This window comes from Adiantum capillus-veneris, chromosome 19 (assembly GCF_014529385.1).
Source record: "Adiantum capillus-veneris isolate H3 chromosome 19, ASM1452938v2, whole genome shotgun sequence".
NCBI classification, from domain to species: Eukaryota; Viridiplantae; Streptophyta; class Polypodiopsida; order Polypodiales; family Pteridaceae; genus Adiantum; species Adiantum capillus-veneris.
In genome coordinates this window covers 61,821,631-61,828,983 of record NC_140949.1, presented here as the reverse complement: position 1 = coordinate 61,828,983, position 7,353 = coordinate 61,821,631, and positions in this window count along the sequence as shown.

Genomic DNA, 7,353 nt, shown 5'->3' with positions numbered 1-7,353 from the left:
CCAGAGAGAGGTTCAGTGAAGGTGTTATCAATGGATGAGCTACCAGACATTTTCCCAATAGTAGATGTGTGGCATAAAAGGAAAAATCTGGGACAAGGTTATGTGGATGGTGGAGCCCAAATATGTGTCATAACACACTCATGCGTTGAGAAGATGGGTCTTACAGTGACTGGGGTGTCAGGTTTTCGGATCAGATTGGCAAACCATCAAAAAGTAAAATGTTTGGGTGTTGTAAAGAGCTTAGAAGTGGAGGCATATGATGCAAAGGCAATGGTTGATTTTCATGTGATGCCAGCGGGGTTGGGAGCATATCCTATTATACTGGGCATACCATGGTTACGTGTAGTGGGAGCTGTTCAAGATTGGCGACGTGGTACTATTAGCCTCTATGGAAAGACAGGTGCCAAGAAGCTTTACAATATGGACACAAGGAAACGGTTGGAGGAGCTTTATGAAGATGAGGATGAGTCTAGTGATGAAGACTATTCCACAGTGTCTGATGAGGATAGTGATAGTACTACCAGCAGTGATGAGGATGCTGATGTTGCATTTCTTTTGATGGACAAAGGAATCCAGGAGTCTGGTGTAGTCGCATTTGCGAATGAGGTTGAAGATGAAAATGAAGGGCCTTATGAAGTGGTTGAAGGGCTAATGCAGACCAAGGTTGAATCGTCAAAGAAGCAGGAATTGATGACACAAATGATCAGTGGAGACCTCTCAGCTATGGAGAAGGAGATATATTTGCACATGCTGGCTAGTTTTCCTGATCTGTTCATTACTTCATATGAAGAGATCAGAGGGTTCAAGGGTGAAGAGATGCATATAGAGCTGAAAGAACGTGCTAAGCCAGTGCGGCAAAGGCTAAGAACGATGGGCCAAGAGCAGATGTAAGCCTTGTGGGAAGAGGTGGACAAGCTATTGAAGGCAGGGTTCATAGTCCCAGTGGAGACCACAGAATGGGTGAGTCCAGTAGTAGTGAGTCCAAAGAAGGATGGGAAGTGGAGGATTTGTGTAGATTTTAAACCCTTAAACGCAACCACTAAGAAGAACCCATATCCTCTTCCATTCATCGATGAGATCTTGGATTGTGTGGCACGTTATGAGAGGTATAGTGTATGTGATGGTTTTTCAGGCTATTTTCAATTGAAGATTGCTCTTAAAGACCAAACAAAGACAAATTTTATTACGCCATGGGGCTGCTATTGCTACACGGTATTGCCATTTGGGTTGACAAATGGACCATCTTTCTATCAAGAGAGAGAAAATTGGGTATTGAAACCATTCATTGGTAGTTGTGTTAAAGATTTTATGGACGACTTTTGTGTCTATAGCAGTAGGGCTGAACATCATGAGAAGTTGCAGATGGTTTTGGCTCGATATGATGAATGTGGAGGACAACTAAATCCCAAGAAATGTCATCTAGCACAGCCAAGGGTGAAGTTATTGGGCCATATGGTGTCAGAAAATGGCATTGAGGCTGATCCAGATAAGGTTAAGTCTATTATTCTTCTTCCAACACCTATGAGTACAAAGCAATTGGCAACCTTTATACACAAAGTGAAGTACATGGCACGGTTTATTCCATTGTATTCTCAGCTTCTTTATCCATTACAACAAGTGGCAAAGCATGATCCATTGCAATGGGATGACAAGTGTGAAGAAGTGTTTCAAGAGGTGAAAGAGGTGTTAGGGGGGTTGTCAGCTATACAGGCTCCTGATTGGGAGCAAGTGTTTTATGTAAATCCATCAGTAGGGGATGATGCCATTGGAGCCATGCTATTGCAAAATGGGAAGGGCAGCCATTATATGAGGCCAGTGTATTGTGCAAGTCGAGTGAAGTTGGTAGCAGAGAGAAAGTTCTCGGAAGTTGAGCTAGTGATGGCCAGTGTAATATTTGCTTGTCGACGATTTCTTCATTACTTGCTACCACGACCTTTTGTTTTCTTGACGAGTTACGCCTTTTTGCCACAATTAATTAATGGTACTAACATGTCAAATGTGGTGAAGAAATGGGTAATTGAGCTGCAAGAGTTCGAGTTCTCTTTTTTAGTGGAAGACAGTACAAGAGCTACCATAGCTGATTTGTTGACCTACAAGGAGAATCCCCTTATTGTTAAGGAAGAGGTGGTGAGAAAGTTAGTTGAATAAGTGCCATAGATAAGCAATCCACGTGTGTTGTTCTTTGATGGCTCATACAGAAAGAGCCATGATGTAGCTTCAGGGGGTATAGCACTTTATGATCCAAAGGGGAAGCTAGTATGCGAGAGAGGGTTCAAGTTGGATGCGCATAGTAATAATGAGGTTGAATATGCAACGTTGGAAGCCGGATTACACATTTGTTTGAAGCATGGGGTTCGAAGGTTGAGCATAAAAGGTGATGCCTTGTTAGTTGTGAAGCAAGTGCTGGGTGTGTGGAAGAGCAAGAACAGCTCATTGAAGGAAATGTGTTTCAGAATTAAAGGCGTGTTAAAGAATTTCGAAGCATGGAGCATCAGACACATTGAACGTGCTCTAAATGGAGAGGCACATGAAGCAGCTCAAAGCATGATTGGGGAGCTATTTGTGTTGAGGGCCACTTTACCTCTTTATCATGGCCGGGAAAGTTTGGCTCAAGAAGAGGAGTTTTTGCTAACAGGAATCATTCCAAAGGAGATTCAGAAGTCTAAGAAGTATGGTTTTGTGCGTAGAGCATACAGGTACAAATTGATTGGTGATGTCTTATACATGAAAGGGGCTGATCTCGTGTTGAGACGTGTACCTTGGAGGGAGGAGCTTTACAGAGTGTTGGAAGAGAATCATGAAGGAGCATGTGGCGGCCATTTTGCTCTAAAGATCACTTTGCATAAGATCTTGCAAGAGGGGTATGTCTGGCCTAGTTTGCACAAGGATGTTCACCATTGGTGTAGGTCTTGCAATAGGTATCAAGCATTTGGGAAGAGAGTGTTGAAGCCAGAGCTATGAAAAACCATTATGGCGTTTGATGTATTTGAAATGGGGGATTGATGCAATAGGTCCATTACCTATCACAAGCAGGGGCAAAAGCTATATTTTGACTGCAGTGGACTATCTCTCTAGATGGGCAGAGGCTATAGCAGTAAAACAGATCAGTGCAAAGGATGTGGCAAAATTTGTGTACGATGAAATATGTTGCAAGTTTGGGGTGCCATTGGAGCTACTTTCAGATAAGGGGCCAGGATTTAGAGCTACACTGCTAGAATTTTTATGCGCGAAGATGAAGATTAGGCACCAGCATACCACTCCTTATTACCCACAGTGTAATGGCTTAAATGAAAGATTCAATGGTGAGTTGGTGCAAATTCTTTCGAAAGTGACAGAGCACCAAGGAAAGAATTGGGATTTGGAATTTCCTAGTGCATTATGGGCTTACCGTACTTCAGTGAAGACGGGTACAGGGTTTACTCCATTTCATTTGGTATATGGAAAGGAAGCATTATTGCCTGTGGAAGTGGAGTTGCCTGCAGTCAAGATGTTAGAAAAGTTGCTTGGGCCGCCTAGTGATGCATTCAAAGAGAGGCTCTTACCGTTACAAGAGGTTCAGCTAGATAGGATGAGTGCATTGGAACATTATGGGCAGATGCAGGATAGGGCTTTGGCAAAGATAAATGAAAAGTTCAAAAGTAAGGGTATCAAGAAGCATGACTTGGTTTTGCGCTACAACAGTAAGCTGGACAACACCTTCCAAAAGAAGTTTCAAATTAAGTGGGAAGGCCCTTTCAAGGTAGTGGAGTGTTTCTCGAATGGTACATATCAACTGGCTAACCTGGATGGGGTTCTACATAAGTCAAGGGTAAATGGATCGCGTCTTAAATTATATCATGCCAGGTTAATGATGGTGGAGCAAGATGAGTTGTCTGTGGACCAAGTAGTGTTGGTGAAGGATGAGGAGACTTGTGACGCTGCGAGTCTCATATCGCTTTTTGCTGCTGCTGATCATGAATGATCTAGCAAGCTAGGGGATGGGCAAATTATGTCAGGAGTTTTTTGGAGAAAGGGATTGCGCATATGTACATACACATTCATGGTGCATCAAATAAGGAATTGCCCATTTTCCAGAGCCGGGTGGCCCACATGTGTACAGGTAGGACAACATGTACATAGTGCATCGATTTTCACTATCACCAGTACCATTGTGTTTTTTCTACAATAAGGAGGAGTTGGTAGCGTGTAAAACTTCTCGAGGAAGCTATCCGCGGGCCGACGACATGAGGTAAGCAAGTGCGTCAGATGGCATCTAGTGGCGCCAGGAGGCCGAATGGGGTCAATACTTGCACGTGGAGAAGTGTGGACACAACGTGGATGTTTTCTTGTGGTAATTATGCAGAAAGGTCATCATGAGGACCATATTTTGGGGCCACTTCACGTGGTTGCGGGATGCATTATTGAAAAAAGTCGAGTGCCAGGTGTGCGTATGGATGCAACAGGGTGACAACTATGCACTGCGAGGTCAGTTTTTGGCCTGTTCGGGGTCCGTTTGAGGTCATCTAAAAGGCCAAGGGTGCCCAACTAATAAAGCTAAGTGTGGGAACTGAAAAAAATGAGAGAAGACTAGAAAAAACGTGGAGAAGAGAGGAGGAACAGCCGCAACTGTGTTTTTGGGGTTTTTGTAGCCTGTTTTGGCCGTAAACTGCTCATCCGAGGTCGGATTTGAGCACTTTGACATTGTAGACTAGGGTTTTGGGCCGTTCCGGACGCGATGGCGCTATCCATTTTTCCAAATTCCTCATTGTTTTTCTGTTGTTTTGGCTGTGTAAGTTTCTTCTATGAGCTAAGCTTCTGCTCCAGTTTGTGATTGTATCTGGCTTCTTTTACCCATACTGTGTGAGCTATTTGCCCCGTTGGTGGTGGCCCAAGCTCATTTGTATCTAAAAATCAGAAGTTATCCTCTTTTGAGCTGAATTTTTGGTTGTGTGTGAGTGTGTGTGTCTCTCCGTGTGGAGTGGGCAAACGGATAGTCTCTCTCCTCTCACTCCATAGGTGTGTTCCCTGTCTCGGCCAGGTGTGTTGTGTAAGCCGAGTGGTGCCCCATAGTGTGTGTGTGTGTGTGTGTGTGTATCTTCCCAAGATTGTGTGTCAGGTTGTTATAGAGGCGTTCTGTGTGTTTCCATCCCGCTCACATCGGTTAAATTTAAGAATAGATATGCTAGGGAAGAGGTAGGTGCTAGAAAGCCTGACATTGGATAACTCTTGAGGTGCAAAGATTGTTGGGGGACAGGGGCTATGACAATTTTTTTGGGAGGCATCTCTCTCTCTCTCTCTAAGCTTGCTTCTATGTGACGAGTAGGTGACGGGAAGTGTTTCCACCCAACTCTTAACAATGTGTGGCCTTACTATAGAGGCAGGGTGAGATTGTTATTTTATGCAAGACACGGTGATGCCTTGCTAGTATCATTCCTTCTAGCGTCCTCTCTCTCTCTCTCTCTCTCTCTCTCTCTCATATTATATAATTAAAAAAATCTCCCTCAAAGGGTTGCGTCGGTTGCATCGGTGAAGACCCTCTGAAGGAGTTTTTTTTAAAATAAACATTGAAGAAAGAAGACCTCTCTTGCGATGGTGGTGCCTTTGTTTGGTTTGTGCGTCTGCTCTAGGAGAAGGGGTAGGGAAATCTTGCCACATTTCACCTTAAGAAATCAAGATGGAGCTACCTAGGTCTTGCCAATTTTACTTTTGGGTTGAATTAGAGGGTATCTTTGAAGATATCCTCGTTGACATCAAAAGAAAAGTTGATTAAGGCAAGTATCTCAGTCCATGGAGGTGGAGGTGGAGGTGGAGAGAGAGATATGATATGTGAGAGGGCAAAAACAGAGAGAGAAAAAGAGGGAGAGATATTTTTTAATGGGAAAATTACAAAAATACCCCTCTAACTCGAGGAAATTCTCCTCAAATTGCAAAATACCATTGTGTCTATTTTGGTTGGATTGTTCAAGATTTTCTAATTTCTATTCCTTTTTTACAATTCAGATGCTTACCATATGTAATTTGTAGCAAATCACTTGGCAAAAAAAGGCAATTATGTCTAAAATGGCAACTCATCTTTAAAGCGTGCCACAACAGACTCAAATTCTAGTTTTAGCATCTTGTATTGATAAACAATCAATCTTCTTATGAAAAGAGACAAAAAAAATATTCTTGGAGAAATTTGGCATTTTGGGAATTTATGACAAAATATTGGGGGTAGTTTGGGAATTTCCACTCGAGTTAGCAGATTGGTACATGGAGGACGGAGAGACACACAAAGTCGATGTGCGTCAGTGCGAGGGTGGGCGCTTCAAGTTTTTTGCTCCTTCGTCCCGATGGTATCTGACAGGCCTGTGGTGCACTGTGTCTGCTTGACGGTGGTTACAATGGAGAACATTAGCTTTTGTATGTGTTGGTTTGCAAGGAGCGCATAATCTCTCTCTCTCTCTCTGTCTCTCTCATTTGCGACTATGAGAAAGTGCAGGTTGCTAGAGTTTATAGTGATAAGGAGTGCAGGGGGTAACGGTGATCTATCTGCAGGCAACAAATTGCTCGTACAACACAAGAAGTAGTGACTTCAAGCTAGGTGAAGTGTGTGCGCCCTCAGTGCAAGAAGAAGGTGGCATGCAAGAAGAGGCGCAAAGATATGTTATGAAGCCAACAGAGAGAGAAAGTAGCAGGCATAGGAAAATTTAATACCGGGTCCATAGAGGAGATGCTAGTGAGCCAAGGAGGACATGTGCAAAGCCCACGATTGCGATTCCGAGTGAATCACTTTAGCTGTGCAGAGAGCATCTTCTATGAATTAAGATAGAGCACACATGCATGGGGCTTGCTATGTCCTTTGCTCTCAAATTTGGGAGATTCCAAAAATCTCCATAACAAATTAATAGTCTTTCATTCCCTACAAAGGGAGAGAGAGAGAGAGTTTAAAAAAAAATCCTAATGACTTTAGTCTTCACACTCATAAAAGAGAGAGTTTCTTTATAAAAAAAAGAAGAGTAAACAAAGGCCACACTTTTCCTTGAAAAACTCTCTCTCTCTCTCTCTCTCTCTCTCTCTCTTTGTAAGGATGCGCTCCATCTTGATTTCTTATGGAATCATGTTGTGAGATAATTCTACCCCTTCTCCAAGAGAAGATGCATGAACCAACCAAAGGCACCACCATAGCAAGGGAGGGTCAAACCCTAGTGCACGCAACCCCAAGTCTTCTATGGTAACCACAGAACTGCAAGGCCGTGCTCGTCAAGAGTACGATGCCTCCATTATAATAAAAAAGAAATGTGCACATCATGTCCCTCATGTGTCGACACTTATCTCACCACTCGCAACCCCCCGAACCCTTGGCTGCCTCGTGCAGCTCTTGGTTGGCATCGC